Source organism: Peromyscus maniculatus, chromosome 1 (genome assembly GCF_049852395.1).
Source record: "Peromyscus maniculatus bairdii isolate BWxNUB_F1_BW_parent chromosome 1, HU_Pman_BW_mat_3.1, whole genome shotgun sequence".
In the NCBI taxonomy this organism is placed as follows: domain Eukaryota; kingdom Metazoa; phylum Chordata; class Mammalia; order Rodentia; family Cricetidae; genus Peromyscus; species Peromyscus maniculatus.
This window is the reverse complement of record NC_134852.1, coordinates 178,951,242-178,967,122: the sequence shown is the minus strand read 5'-3', so window position 1 is coordinate 178,967,122 and position 15,881 is coordinate 178,951,242. Positions and strand designations below refer to the sequence as shown.

The 15,881-nt window shown below is 42.4% G+C and overlaps 1 protein-coding gene across 5 annotated transcripts in view; it reads left to right on the top strand.

Annotated features, from left to right (window-relative positions):
- Window positions 1-15,881, top strand: part of LOC121823201 (uncharacterized) — a 30,893-nt gene that overhangs the window by 3,568 nt on the left and 11,444 nt on the right. For 2 of the 5 annotated variants that reach the window (XR_006064581.2, XR_006064580.2), the window contains exon 2: window positions 2,457-2,594. The exons of 2 other annotated variants lie outside the window; for them this stretch is intronic. The gene's annotated coding sequence lies outside the window, so the exon portion shown is untranslated. Of the gene's footprint in view, window positions 1-2,456; window positions 2,595-7,044; window positions 7,093-15,881 lie in introns of all 5 variants that reach the window. One more of the 5 variants, XR_006064579.2, reaches the window with a different exon arrangement.

The window sequence follows — 15,881 nt, the reverse complement described above, 5'->3', positions numbered from 1 at the left end:
GCTGGTCTTACACGCTTAATCCTCCTAACACAAGCACCTAAGTGTTGGATCCTAAGTTGTACCAGCCCAGCTCATGATGAGGACTTGATTCTGTAGTCTTATCCAGTGTGGCCAAGTGGCCTAATGAAAGGTGGATATGTGAACACAAAGGGAACACACTATGAAGACACAAGCCCAAGGGATGCCTGGTGGGGAGAGGCAGGAAAGATTCCTTCCTCACAGATACCAGAGGGAGCCTGGACCCCTGGCAACACCTCCATTTGGACCTCCAGCTTCTGAACTATGAGACAGTAAAATTCTGTTGCCTCAGCCTTCCCGTTCATGCTACTTTGTTATGGCAGGCTATCTCCAGCTTTCACACTCTCTCTAACTCCAGGCATCTTTCTCCACCTTCTGTATCTTGCCTTTCTCATGACTTCTTTCCTCTGTTCTGGGCTCCATTGTCTAGTCAGTAAGTCAGAGCCAGGAAATCTCCAGAGAAGGGACACTCAAGTTAGTCAGGGTGACTCAGAATTGCTCGTTTCAGGCTTTGCCCAAGCTAATGTGTCTACTCAGTGTCCATAGTTTTAATTCTGGGTAATGAGTTGGCAATGCACACTCAAAGCTGTACCTGCCAAGTGGTTCCCAAGTGAAAACTGGGTACCCACATGTCGAGTATTATTTGGGTCCAAGTGACTAGATTCTGTACTCAGAACCAGTGATCTTCTGTTGGCCATTATCTGTGGCAATCAAGCATCTCCATGCTCTTTGTCTTACCATCTATCCAGCAAAGAGACATTTTTGTGATCATTCAGATTGATTTTTATCTTAATCATAATCATGTATAAAATTGATTTGACATACAACCTGTCAAGATTATAGATGAAATGAACCACAGCAATCCAGAACCAGCACTTTCCAGGAAGTGCTGTGGCCAGACTTAGCAATGTGCCTCTCTGAAGCTGAATTCCCAAGCCAGGACACAGCTGTACTACAGTGCTGTGACTTTCTCCAGAAGATAAACATGACCTTTCTTCTTTAGGGAAGAGATGAAGTTTCATCAGCAGACCACTTTCTCTGAATATTATGTGTGAGGATCTGACATCTTAAGATGGATTCAGTCTTCATTATGAAGGTCATGTATGCCTCAGTTCTCAAAGGTTTTTATGAATACATCAGCCGTCTCAAGCGAAGCTCATCCTGCACACCCACGCTAGCACACACACATTTCCTAGTTGCGACAGAGGAACTATGATGGAGACAGATCAAGCGCTTCCCTTATGATGGTGCAGTCACCCTACCTTTCCTAGGGAGTCAGCAATGGTGAAACAAGACAGTTCCCACCTCTGTTGCTGGCATATGAACTACTATTAAACGCAGTCCTGAGCTACATGTGTGCGTTCTACCCAGCACGGCTGCCTCGGACTGTTTAAGATATGTATGGCCAAAATGGGAGCTCCATTACATGCTTCCCATTTAACTGTGCTTACATAGGGAAGACCCTGCATCTTGTAGACCCAGGCTCTGGATTGCAAGGCCTTTGTTACTGAACCTCTCTGAGTCTCCACTTCCCTCACAAGTAGAGAATGCTGTACAGAATCTGCTGTCTTTTGAAGTGGGTGGGTGAAGGTAAGAGAAAGGTCTTCACTCAAGGTCTCCATAGCTTATAGTTCTGCTGCAGAAATGGTGGTTCTCCTGTTCAGCTAGGCTTTGTGTGTGTGTGTGGGGGGGGGTGTCTTACTGTTGTTGGTGTTATGGATCTGATACCAACAGTGGACTCAGGTCACAGAAGAACTTAGAATAAATGTAAATTCTCAAGCATGCCTAGAGAATCAAAACTTACGAAACTGACGTATAGAGACCCCCACATGACAGATGTACACTCAAGTGTGAAGACTCTAGGTAAAGGAAGGCCTAGAACTGGGTTTAGAAGATGCATGAGCTAATCAATGGTCTCTGAAGATAGTGAGAGGAGTCTGGAGCACTTGTAAGGTCTGGGAGGAGGTTGTAGATAGAATGGCAGAGTTGGGAAAGAATGAGGTATCAAAGGCAGTGAGCAAGCCCCAGGCTAGAGGTGACACAGGACTTGGAGAGCAGGGCTTCTTCCTGAATGACTTGGTTTCTGTTGTTGTTTTGTTTTGGCTGTTGTGCAATTTTTTAACCTATTTATTTCAGACCAAACTATTTGATTACAAAATTCTATGGCTTGCAAAAGGCAAATGTGGTGGTGACTTATTTTAGGGAGAGAAAGATGGACTTTTAGATACATAACCAAGGTAAGACAAAGATGTCCTTGCACAAAGAACAAAGTCAAACTTCATCATCATGGATGGAACTCAGGGATGCTCAACACTAGGCAGGGTCTCTAGGCCCTGACATTACTGGCCATTCAGATTGGATGTTTCTTTGTGGGACTGTGATATTAACTGTAAGAGGGTTGCATACTCTGGATCTCTAACCACTAAATGCTCTATTAGCTCTTATCCAAAGCTGCTGTCACCAGAAATATCTGCTGTCACCGTCAAATAAAGAAGACCAGCCCCTTTGAAAAGCATGGCTTTGGAGTCCTCTGGATCTTCTTAAGAACATGGAATAAGTGGCATAATTGGGGTGTGGTAAGGTTGTTTTTTTTTTTTTTCACTGAGTGATAGGAGGTCAGTTACTCTTAGCTGGCATCTGATGACTAGTACAAGGGAAGATGATTTCTCTTATCGAGTATTGTAACACTTAAAGAGAATGTTTATAAAGTACTTGATAGAGGCAGTGCCTCTTTCTTTTTTATTTTATACAAGTGTCCATTGTAAACACTTGGGTAGATCCTGATCCGCCATGTTCATGGAGGTGTGTTATCTTCCGTTTGACAGAAACTGTGAAGGGTCTAAGGTTTTTGAGCTGAACTTTGTAAGCTGACAAGCCAGCCTGCTCCAGCTTCACGGATATCCACTGATGATATGCAGCATCTGGTCAGGACCAGGGTTGTCTATTAATACAGTCATGGCAGTAGCCATAGGAACAGCATTTTCTGGAGATGGTTTTCCAACCCAGGTCCCATCAGATGTCACCATAAGGACGAAATGATGCATTCATACACAGTGGCTGCCAAGAAGCAGACCAGTTCACATAGGCAGGAACTTCACTACATTGTGATGTGCATGTCCTCTGCTCTGAAGGAAGGAACTTCCTCTGCCACACATGGCTGTTCATCATGCAGATAGACATCATTGTGAAAAAGTCTTGAATAAAACTGCCAGTGCCTCTGTCCACTGGATGTGTAGGACCAAGAGACAGCTAACCCAGCACTACTCTAAGCTTTTAGGGACTGCAGTCATGTAACATTCTTATAACCTGGTACCCAGGAGGTCATTAGTAAGCATCTTTTGGATATGTTATGAAAATGCATTACAAAGTACCCCAGGAAAGTTTTAAAGAGTCATGCTTAGCCTAAGTGGATACAATTGGACAGTTTTATTAGTTTCTAGTTGCTATTATAACAAATTGCCACGCACTTAATCAATTCAAGCAACGCAAACCTGCCTGAGTCCTGTAGGTCAGAAGTTTGGAATGGGTCTTGCTGAGTTTAAGTTAAGGCATTAATTCTGCTGCATTTTTTGAGTAGATTCTGGAGCGATTCTATGTGTTGCTTTCTTCATCATCTATAGAACACCACACTTCTTGGCTCGGGACCCCTTGCTGCATCCTTAAAACCATCAGCATAGCATCATCGATCTTCCCACCTTTCTTCATCTATAAGGACCATCACATTTATATTGAGAAAACACAAGGCATCCTCCCCACTCAACATTCTGATTTTAATTATGGCTGCAAAGCCCATTTTGTCATATAAGGCACCACTGTCAAAATTTGGAGGATTTAGATGTGGGAATCCTGGGTGGCCTTGACAGTGCCTCCCACAGCCACCTGTCCTGTAGACAGGCAGGCTTTATCTTCCAATGAGATGCTCCTAGTTCTAAAGCACAGTCATTCTGATTTTGGAATAAGAAATGAACTTTTCCCTTCACACTCTTTCTTCCTCCTGTAATTTACATTTGGAGAGCCTGTAAAGTATATTTTTACAAGTCCCCCGTTTAGCATTCAAAGTATGCTGAGAACCAGGTGCTTTCCAAGAAATACCAGGCAACACATGTAGGCGATAAACTATGTTTACTCGTGATTTTCCACATTATAGAGGGGAGATTACGTGTATTTTTGCGTCTTCTATAAATTTCTTCCATAGGAGATCACTTCTGCCAACAGTAATGAGAGCTTCCTTAAAGTCTTGGTGAGGGTAACTGCACATGACTCCATGATCAGCTCTTCTCTGTCAGAAAAAAAAAAGAAGAAGAAGAAGAAGAAGAAAAGAAAATACTGAGCTGAAAGCTCTAGCAAGTGCCTAACGCAAACACCTCAGCTAATCCTCAATACAAACATGTTAGGTAGGTGTAGTGTGGCCAGTGTGCAGATGACATTATGTTGCCCAAGGCCCTGTACTTTGCAAATGGGCAAGGTACAAATCCCACTCAGGCATCCTGGCTATGTAACACTGATGCTTAACGCGAGCTAAATTTCTTCCTTGGGTCTCAGTTCTTTTCTTATTGTGAAAAATGGCATGCATACAAAAATACACAATGTATAATGCAAACATATGCAGTTGTTACCTAGAAGAAAGATTGGCGAATGTGACCAGTGGGCTGACAACCCCCCTCCCTTCTAATAAGGTTTTTATTGGAACACAACTGCCAATGCATTCACATATCATCTATATCTGTTTTCAGCTACAGTGGCAGTGTTGGGTAATTGTGATAAAAACCAGATGGCCCTAAAAGGTTAAAATCTCTTCTATCTGTCCCTTCACAGAACCAGTTTGTTTACTGATGGTTAACAGTATATGTCAACTTGGCTGTGCCACGTGGCGCCCAGATTAAACAGAATTTCTGGGCGTGTGTGAGGGTGTTTCCAGACAAGATTGCCATTTGAATCAGTGGACTCAATAAGACAGATTGTCCTTCAGAGTGTGTGTGTGTGGGGGGGGCGGTGGAGTGTGGAGAGTGGGTAAGGTGTGTGTGTGTGTGTGTGTGTGTGTGTGTGTGTGTGTGTGTGTGTGTGTGTGTGTAAGCCATTGAGGCCTGAATGAAGAAGCAGAGGAAACAGGAATTTGATGCCTGTTTTTCTCCTACCTGCCTAGATGAGGCATCAGTCTCCTGACCTTGGATTAAGATTTCTGGCGTACGCTTCCTTAGAGTTCAGGCCCCCTAACTAGGACTAAATCTACATCACCACCTTCCCTTTGCCTCAGCTCACAGAAGTCAGATCATGGGTTGTGCTGCCACCACAGCCTAATGCCGGTCCCTCACTGTGCCCCTCTCCTCCTCCTGGGTATGTTCTGTTCCTCTGCAGAGCTTTGACTCTCACTGCGGTCAAGGAAGAATCTTGCGAACCCCTGCCAAGTCTTCAGTATGGCACGGCCTCTCACAACCTCCTCTCTGCACCCCCCCCACCCCACCCCCCGCCCAGTAACCACTACTCTACCTTTTGTTTTTCTAGAATAGAATAGAAAAATAAAACTATTTTTCAAAATAGTTTTAGAACCTAAATATTGATAGACAATAGAGCCCAGTTTTGTCTTGTCTTTTGACTTTACCAGAAACTACCTTAAGAGCAGATGACTTGTTTGTGAACCTGGTCACATGCACATGTGTGCCACATACACACAGGCTGATGGGTATAGGTGTAGAAATAGGCCTGCAGAATCACAGGACATGGTGGTTTATTGACCATCCTAGGTCACTTCTAAAGAGTTTATACCAGTTGGCATACCACAGGCACTATTCAGTGTGTGGGGATTTTGTTTGCTGAGGGTATCTGGAGGCAAAGTCATCTCAGTGTGGTTTAATGGCCTCTCCATAACATAGATCTTGGGGACTTGTTACACTTGACCCACCAGAATTCCCTCCTTCTCTGAAATGCTCGTTCACGTTCTGCCCCTTTCCATGTCAGGTTCTAGACACCACTTCTCATTGCTTTCCACTTTTTTTATCGATTCCACATGCCCCCTTCAGCTCAGCTGACATAAGAGTTACTGCCTCATTCTCCTAGTCAGAGCTCCTGTTGTCCTCAATGAAAGTAATTCCTTGATTTTTAACTTCAGCTTTCGTGTGTGTTGTTCTATAGTGCATGCTCGTGCTTTAAGATTTCCCAAAGACACTCCCTGTGCCATCCTTCCGTTATTAAAGTTTTCCCCAACAGAATTCTCCCATTCTACCTTCCTGAGACCATACAGCTTTTTCTCTCACAGTTTACTTTTGCATAGGGAATTCATTTCTGTACGGTATCATATAAAACACTCATCTTCTTTTTTAACAGATTGCTACCCAGATAATTTATCATACTCAGCTACACACTGAGTTCATACCATCCTGGGCTATGTGAGGCTCTACCTCAAAACAATGGCAAAGAAAGGCAATTTCCATCCAACTTACCTCAGGGTTTCTCTTTTGTACATGGAATGACAGTGTGCGCATGGGCAAATTTTCCAGGTTACCTATTTGTCTCTCTGACATACTTATGTAGCTGCATATTTTGCTGTCATAATTACTAGGAAATAAATTGTGACAATTCTTAGAACAATATTTCCCACCTTATTTTACCAGGGTGTATATGGCTGTTTTATTATCTACATTTTAGAATTAACTTGTCAATTTCTAGAAGTTATAATATATATCAATTTTATATATATTTTATAGGGGAAATTGACTATTTATAATACTTGACTATCATTCTACAATCATAACTTGTAGATACATTTATTGTCTGTAACATACATTTTTAGAAAAGTTTAATGTCTTACATATTTTTGGTTAGATTTATGCCTAAGAAGTTCATAATTTCAAAATATCTTCTGTTGGGCTCTGACTTGTAGGCTCCAGTTGGCATTCAGTGTGTGCCCGGAAACTTGGTAGACTCCCCGACATAGATGTGAAAATCTCCCTGGGTATCTTTTTATTTTACAAATCAATGTATTATCCGCCGATGGTGAAAGCTGTTTTCATCTGTTACCTTTCCTCCTAGTTTCTGGTGCTGCTTGGACTCGGGTTCTGTGTTGAAACAGCAGCAAGGGTAAGGAGGGGAACTTGCGTGATTCTGGTTTCTATGGAGAAGCACAGGAAATTTCACAGCAAAGCCCCGTATCTGTGATTTCAGCAGTCTTTTGGGGAATCATGTGCTTCTCTTTGTCTCCCTGTTTTCTTTTCGTATTTGTTTGTTTGTTTTTCAAGACAGGATTTCTCTGTGTCCTGACTGTCCTAGAACTTCCTTTGTTTTATTTTTGTTTTTTAATTATTTAAAAAGTTTTTTTTCATTTTATATACTAACTCTAGTTCCCCCTCCCTCCTCTTCTCTTGCCCCCACCACCTTCCGCCATCCCACCCCCCCATCCACTCCTTAGAGGGGATAAGACATCCCTTGGGGAGTCAGCAAAATCTGGCATACCAAGCTGAGGCAAGACCAAGCTCCTCCCGGCTGCATCAAGGCTGAGCGAGGTGTCCCACCATAGGAAACGAGCTCCAGAAAGCTAGTTCATGCAACCAGTATACGTCCTGGTCTCATTGCCAGTGGCCCCACAAACAAATCAAACCACACAACTGTCACCCTCATTCAGAGGGCCTAGTTTGGTCCCATGCAGGTTCCCCAGCTGTCAGTCCAGGGTCCGTGAGCTCCCACTAACTCAAATCAGCTGTCTCTGTGATTTTCCCCATCATGATCTTAACACCTCCACCCCCTCATATTACCCTTCCTCCCTCTCTTCATCATGAAATTTATAGGCAAGTGGATGGAACTAGAAAAAAATCATCCTGAGTGAGGTAATCCAGACCCAGAAAGACAAACACAGTATGTACTCACTCATAGGTGGATATTAGACACAAAGGAAAGGATAACCAGGCTACAATCCACAACCACAGGGAAGCTAGGTAAAAAGGAGGACCATAAGAGGGACACCCATGGAGGGTCCCAGAAAGGGGAAAAAGTTAAGATCTCCTGAGTAAACTGGGAGGAGGGGGTAGAAAGGAGGTGATGGGGGGGTGGGAACATGAGGGATGGAGATGGCCAAGTTGGGGAAGGGATGGAGAGGGAGAGCAATGAAAGAGATATCTTGATAGAGGGAGACATTGTGGGATTAGGGGGAGAACCTGGTGCTAGGGAAAATTCCCAGGAATCCACAAGAATGACGCCAGCTAAGACTCCTAGCATTAGGGGAGAGGGTGCCTGAGCTGGCCTTCTCCAGTAGTCAGATTAGTGACTACCCTAATTGTCATCATAGAACCTACATACAGTAACTGATGAAAGCAGATGCAGAGCCCCACAGCCAAGCACTGGGCTGAGTTCCTGGAGTTCAGTTGAAGAGAGACTGGAACTTGCTTTGTAGATCAGGCTATCCTTGAACCCACAGAAATCTGCCTGTGTCTGCCTCTGGAGTGCTGGGATTAAAAGTGTGTGCCACCATCACCTAGCTTGTATCCCTGACTTTCTACAAATAAATTACATTTGTCATAAACCTTTTCTTTTATATAATAATGTGTTGTTTGATCATTATATATCTGGAAAAAATCACAATAAAAGCCAAGTAAACTTAAAGAAAGAAAAAGGAAATGTTAGATATATCAATATGACTAATTACACAGATTGGATTTCTAAACCAATCTTTGAAGTACCTTGCATTCTCAGAGTAAAACCAGTTGGTCCAGATGTGTTATCTTTTTATATATTACTAGATTGTTTACTAACATTGTATCTAGGATTTTTGTGCCTATCAGGTAGATTGACTTACAGTTTTCTTATTGTCCTTATAAAGTTTAAGTTAGATAGTTGTGCTTGCTCGTTCATCAGTGTGAGTGGCATCTGCTAAAGATGCCATGTTTATACTGAACTCTCTCTACCTCCTCTCCCAATGAGACAGTACTTCCTAGCTCCCCTTGTAGAGCGGGCCACATGTATTCTGGGTCAGACGACAATGGCAGCATCTCGTCTACATTTTCCTGTGTAGGCTGCCGTGTTTAGACAGAGGAATTTACAGGGTGGAGAGAACATGCATGAGTCACCACCCTTGAATATTCGGGCTGTTCAGTCCTTTGTTGTTCTCTTGTAGAAAAGAATCTGTGGAAAATTGAAGTAGTCTTCCTTAGAGCTTAGGGAGAACTCACAATGTTTTCCTTAGATTTATGGCTTCCAGTTGCACTGTGCTCATGGTTTTTAAGCTCTCGGGCCTTTTCTCTTTAAGTCATTTTTTTTTCTCATCTCACCCACATAAAGTTAGTAGCTTACCCACCGATTACATTTTGAAATGTTTGTGACACTTGCCGAGTGTCCATCATGAACTTTGCGACACTCATCCCGTGTCCCTTGCCTCTCGGTAGCTTTGCCTGAAGTTTCCCAGTTTGATTAGCTTTTCTGGCTTTGTGTGTTCTCTTTATTTTTTGTGTCCTTTCTAAAGCTACTCGCTAGTTTTGTTTTTATTTCCCTTTCCTTTCTTTGGGTCTACTTGGCTTTTATTGTGATTTCCCAGGCAAATGCTTACCTCATTATTTTTCAGATGTTGTCTCAAATATAATTATCAACAGTTGTAAATCTCCAAATACTGTGATGTCTTCTCTTGTATGGACATGAAAGAGTAATTTTCATTTTTCAGTTCAGCTTTTTAATTTTTTTCTATCATTTGTTCCCCAACTGATAGCTTATGTTATGGTAGCTTTCTTAATTTCTAAATCAATAAGGGTTTTCTAATTATGTTTTTCTATTGGTTTTTAGATTACTTGCAGTATGCCAGAGAACATCGTATCTATCATTTCTATTCTTTGAAAAATGTATTGAATCTTGCTTTGTTGTTCAGGATTTTTTTTAATGCTCTTGTGTACTTAAATATATTTTTCACTTATTGATTATAATATATCCATGTAAGTTCAGTCAGCCAAATTATTAGTTAATCATTTTGTTTAAATATTCCATAACATGGCTGTGCTGAGTAATTTTATGTCAGCTTGACAAGGGCTAGAGTCATCTGAGAGGAGGTAAGCCCAATAGAGAAAATTCTTCCTAAGATTGGGGTGTAGAACATTTTCTTAATTAGTGATTGATGGGGGAGGGCCCAGTCCATTGGGAGTGGTGCCATCCCTGGGCTGGTGGTCCTGGGTTCCGTAAGAAAACAGGCTGAGTACCATGAGGAGCAAGCTGGTAAGCAGCACTCCTCCATGGCCTCTGCACCAGCTCCTGCCTCCTAGTTCCTGCCCTGTTTGAGTTCCTGTTCTGACTCCCTTCGATGTTGAACAGTGATGTGGAAGTGTAAGCTAAATAAACCCTTTCCTCCCCAACTGGCTCTTGGTCACGGTGTTTCATCGTAGCAATAGTAACCCTAAGTTGAACGATGGCTTTTGTGGTCTGTTTCTTGTAACAATTTTTAAGAGAACTGTATTAATTCCTCTGATTATTAATTTTACATTTCTTTCTATAATTCTGTCAATTTTGATTTATATAGTTTGTAGGTGAGTTATTGTGGTAAGTCTCTGAGGCTTTAAGCTAATTACTCTGGTTGGACTATTACACAACATATATACAATAGAATATTATGTACCACTCTATTCATAAATATGTGCCATTATTATGGACACATTGAATACAAAAAGAAAAGAATATAAAGTAGCTTTCTGATAATGTGAGCCATTTATCCTTATGAATGACTACATCTATAGTGATGCATTTTTGTCTTAAGATTTGTTTAATATTGAAGTAACTATAGTAATTACAATTCTTACATGTTTTAACTTTCAGGTTCTGATATTTTAGGTATATATCTTATAAATGGCATATATTTAAATTATATTGCTACTTTTATTTTTATTTCCCATCCATACTCCAATCTTCACTCACTATCTAGATGAATATTTTTTTCATTTACATTAAGATAATTATTACATCTGTTTTGTAATATCACCCTCATCTGTCCCTCTCTCCCTCCCTCCCTCCCTCCCTCCCTCCCTCCCTCCCTCCCTCCCTCCCTCCTGTATTTGGTTGGTTTTCAAGCTCATACTCACTCTTCTTTTGTTGAATTTGATTTTTTCTCATTCCACATATATTTCCATTTGCTAAAATGTAAGCTGTATGTTTTGCTTCTCCAGGTTTGTGGTTACTACAACAATTGCATGATACATAAATTTGAAGTCAGAGGCTATTCTGTATTGTTATTTGACTCTCAGAAGGGCAGAAGAACTGGAGTACTGAAATCCCTCCTCCCGGTTTACACATCTGCATTTTACTTGCCCTTTGTTTCTTTTAGGGCTCACTAAGTGCTGTTGCATTATTTCATGGTCTTTGTAAGTTTAAGCCTGTCCTTACGATTCCTTTGTTCTCCATATATTTACTTTTCCCCCACTTTGGCCTTGCAAACTTGGATTACTTCCCTTTCACCAGACGTTTCTTAATTTCCATCAGTAGAGTCTTTGATCACTGAGTATCAGGTGCATAGAGCTGTCCACATTGCCTTCATCCATCATCCGGAAGTTTGCGGATGTTGTCCAGTGTTACGGGTTGGAGGTGTTTGCCTTCTGATGGTTGGCAATGGTACCCATTTACCTTTGGCTCTGCTGCTGCCCTCGGGGAGTCCCCCTGCCCACACGGCAGTTGCTCCTTACAGGCGGTTTGTCTTTTGCAGTTTCTCAATGAGTTTTTCTCAACACATAAGCATGGATCTTTTTACTACTGTTCTCAGATTTGGGGGGCTTTTAGAACTGTGGGTTGTCATTCTTCACCACTTGAGGTCTAAACATGAAGTCTACATATGACATTTAACCCTTTATCTCCCTCTTCTCTTTCAAGAGCTGTGAGGAAGCCTGCTGGATTTTCTTCTCTGCATCCCTTGTATTTCTTTATCATTCTCTTCCATAGTTTCCATTCCTCTTCTTGTCTGTGCTGCTTTCCAGATTACTGCTGCAGCATCATTTTCCCCCATCATTTCCTTCTAATTGGCTCTATACTAGCTCTTTTCTTATGCTGACGGCAGCCAGGTAAGGGAAGCAGCAATGAGTTCAATTTGGGGCTGATTCTGAGGGTGTTGTCCATCATGGCAGAGTAGACATGGCAACCAGAGATGCTCCTGCAGTGGTGGGGATGTGAGGTGGCCATGGCTCTTTACACCATGGTAGAAGACAGAAACCAGGGCAGCCAAACCCACAATCCCACCCCTGTGGTCCTGCGACTGACAGCTAGACCCTGTGTCTAAAAGGCTCCCTAGCCTCTCTGAACAGCAGCACCACCAGGGACCAGGGGTTAAAACCTTGACATCTGACCATTCATCTTGACCATAGCAAGCTCCAAACCTATCCATTCAGCTTTTAACTTTCTTTACTATCCTTCATGAATAGAAGGTCTGTTTGCTGTTTATGTTTTACATACGTGGTGAATCACTTTGTATTCATCACCATTTGGGGGTAAAATCTGAAGTGTCTCTTACTTATACATTATAAACAGTACATTGCAGTCAACAAATTCTAATTACAGAAGGTTCTGTAGGCAGTTCATTCATTTGTTCTCTCTGCTCCTTGTTACTCATGGTGTCTTACTTTATAGGCTTGGCTATTTTTGACTGCTTATTATTCTATTTACTCTTATTTTTTTCCTACAGGAATGTTTACAAGCTTAACATGAATTTCTTTCTCTCTATATATGTATGTATACATACATATATATCTTTGGTATTTAGAGTATATAATACATACACACACACATATATATATACACTATATATATATGTGTGTATGTATGTATAGTATTTGGTATTTAGAGACAGGGTTTCTCTGTGTAGTCCTGGCTGTCCTGGAACTAGCTCTGTAGACCAGACTGACCTTGAATTCAGAGATCTGATTGCCTTTGCCTCCTGAGTACTGGGATTATAGGCATGCACCACCACTGCCTGTCCAGAGTGCTATCTTCAACACCTGAGTGAAAAACTAAGAGCAGCAACCCTTAAGGAGGCAGAAGAATTGCTGGGACTTACTGGCCAGTCAGCAAAGCTGAATCTGTGAGCTCCATATTCAGTGAGAGACTCTACTCCAGAAAAAAAAAAAAAACAAAAAACAATATGGGGACCTATTGAGGAAGATGCTTGACATTGATCTCCAACCACTACAAGCACATGCACAGACATGCATTTGCACTGATATGCTTGTGAATACACACAAACATATATACAATAAATAAACATACTTTTTTCAAAAACAGACATGACTTAAAGGTTTGATTATATAGGATGGTTAGGAAGCTCTTGGGATCTACCTGCCTCTGTCCTTAATACGGGCGTTACAAATGTGTGTAGCCACGTTCAGGTTTTTACATAAGTACTGGGGACTCAGACTGAGATGCTCATGATAGCAGAGTGAGTGCTCTTACACACTGAGCCAGCTCCCCGGCTTCTGAACCATTCTTACCAAAAGGTGTGTGTGTGTGTGGAAGTGTTCCATATAATTTAGTTGAATCTTTGAAATGTTACAACCTGGTTTAGCTAAAGGGTGTTATTTTGGGCACCCTGATCAGGCTTGAAATCTAAAGGGCTACTTCTGCCTCCCAAATGCTGTGTTCCTCCCATGCTCTGTCCCTTTCTTGTAGTGGCACTCGCAGGGTGTGCAAAGTCCTCAAGTGCAAGTGCCCTGCAAATGACTCCTCAGTGCCTGGAGGAGACTGGGGTAGATGGCACTCAGCCTGAGCCTCCCCCTCTGCTGGATGTGACAGCTCACACCCTAAGAAACTTCAAAGCGGAGGAAGCATTTCAATCGCTGTCTTCTAATTCAACTCAATATCCTAGCAAGCTGGGCAAGTCAGGGACAGTTAATGCTATTTTCAGAAGACAGAGCTGAGACCCGAGGGCCGCAGCTTTATTCCATTATTTAGTGCCCTTCAGCCACAAGGCTCAGTTTCTGAATGTAGTCTCAAAGTGAAGAATCTGAAAGGTAGACTGCCCAATCAACATCCCAGTTCTCATAACTGGGCTGAGAATAATACTGTGCTTTCTAGGGATTCTCAGTGTTGCTCTTCCCATTATCAGTTTTATCACTGAGGACTGGAATCCTAGGACCTGTCCTTGCACCCCCTCACGCTTGGTCCCTCTTCTTCTCCCTTTCTGTCCTTGCTGCACCCACCACTTACTGGCTTGCTTTTCTTCCTTCCTTTGCTCATGTTTCCTCCGTCAACACCTACCCATGTGAGTTTTACTGAAATTAAGCCGAGGAATTTCAGAAGGGAAAGTCAGAAAATTAAACTCATCTCACTTGAGTTGTGTTTCCAGGCTCAGATGTTGGAACAAAAACAGAAACCTCTGTGACCTCAGTGCAACCCCCAGCATGCTCTGGCTTCAGTATGCTTATCAGTAAATGACACTGTGTTGAAAGTACAAGCTGTCACTTACTCTGAGCTCCAAACCACTGCATCCAGAATCTCCAGCCCCGAGGAAAGAACCTCTGCCTGTACCATGTTACCCATGACATCATTTAGCCTTGCTCTCTAGCCCTTGGATCTGCTGTTTATCTCCCTTCTCTACCTCTGTGAGGTGTGTTTCCCTCTGGAACTCCCTTTGTGGACAGGAGTTAATCCTGGAGTCACTTCTGTGATTCAATGGTGACTCTTGAAATAACAATCAGAAACAGCTCCCCTTTTCAAAGGGTTCTGCAGCCAGGCTGTCTATGTCCAGACATGTAACTTAGTTTAATAATATAGTTACTTGAGTTAACGTGGAAAGACGAGTGTGTCCCTAGAATGGACAAAATACCCAGAGTAGGGGTGATCACAGTGGATCTTAGTGCCAGCCGATACACTTGACTCAGTTCTGATACCTTTATGGTATGTTCCCTATAAAAGGCTCTGCCATTTCAGGGCATGGCTTTTTAGGTCCTCCACACTTACCATTGCCCAGGCTAATGAAAAGCTAGAAGCTATTTGTTGGAAGCTCAGTTTTAGATGAATATGAAATATTCATAGAAGGCTCCTTGTCTCCCATGAGAACTGTGGTAGACGGGTGTCATTTGCAGTCATGGCTCTAGTTAAACCCACCCAGGGCCTCATTAGATCATGCTGGCTCCCCACCATCATTGCCCAGGCCAATGATCATGCTAGGTACTGTGTGTCTGAAGCTCTGTTTTAGAGGAATATCAAGTATCCCCAGAAGGATCCTTGTCTCTTGAGAATACTGTGGTAGACAAGTACCTATTGGAGTCATATCTCCAATTAAGCCCACCTGGGACCTTATTAGATCATGCTGGCTCCTCACCAAAATCTAGTCTCCTCTACTTTTGAAATGGGAATTTATTTAGGATGGCAGGACACTCTCCTTAAAATTCGCATGTCCCAATCTCTCCTGTGGGTGGGTGTGGTCTTGTCATTAAGTTCCAGCCAATGGGCTAGAAGTGAATGCAAGTTGGATGGAGCAAGGCCCAACCCTTAGAGGAGAAACAGCGGGCCAGACATACTTCCCCTTCGCTACCCTTCTGTTTGCCTCTCAGAATGAGGAATAACTACAATTATTTTTCATACACTAAGTGAACTTAGGATCTAAGACTGGTCACCCTGTAAGGAAGGCAGCACATAAGAATAAATCCAATCCCCAGTGATAGGGCATTGCCATGTTAGCTTTGGGCTTGCTTCCAGGAAGCAACTTTTATAACCAGGGAGAGAAAGAAAAAATTGTGAGCTCTCTTTTGCTGTTCTTGGCTTTCTACTAATGAGCCACTCTTCCTAGACTTGAAGATTTGTGATCTTGAGCTAAGGAGGAGGCAGAATCTTCCCAGAGCTCCATCCCAGCCTCCATGGGCTTCTCTCCTCTCCTTGAACAGTCTCCTTTAGCTCCTTGTGCCTGCCTGATTTCTTCATGCAAA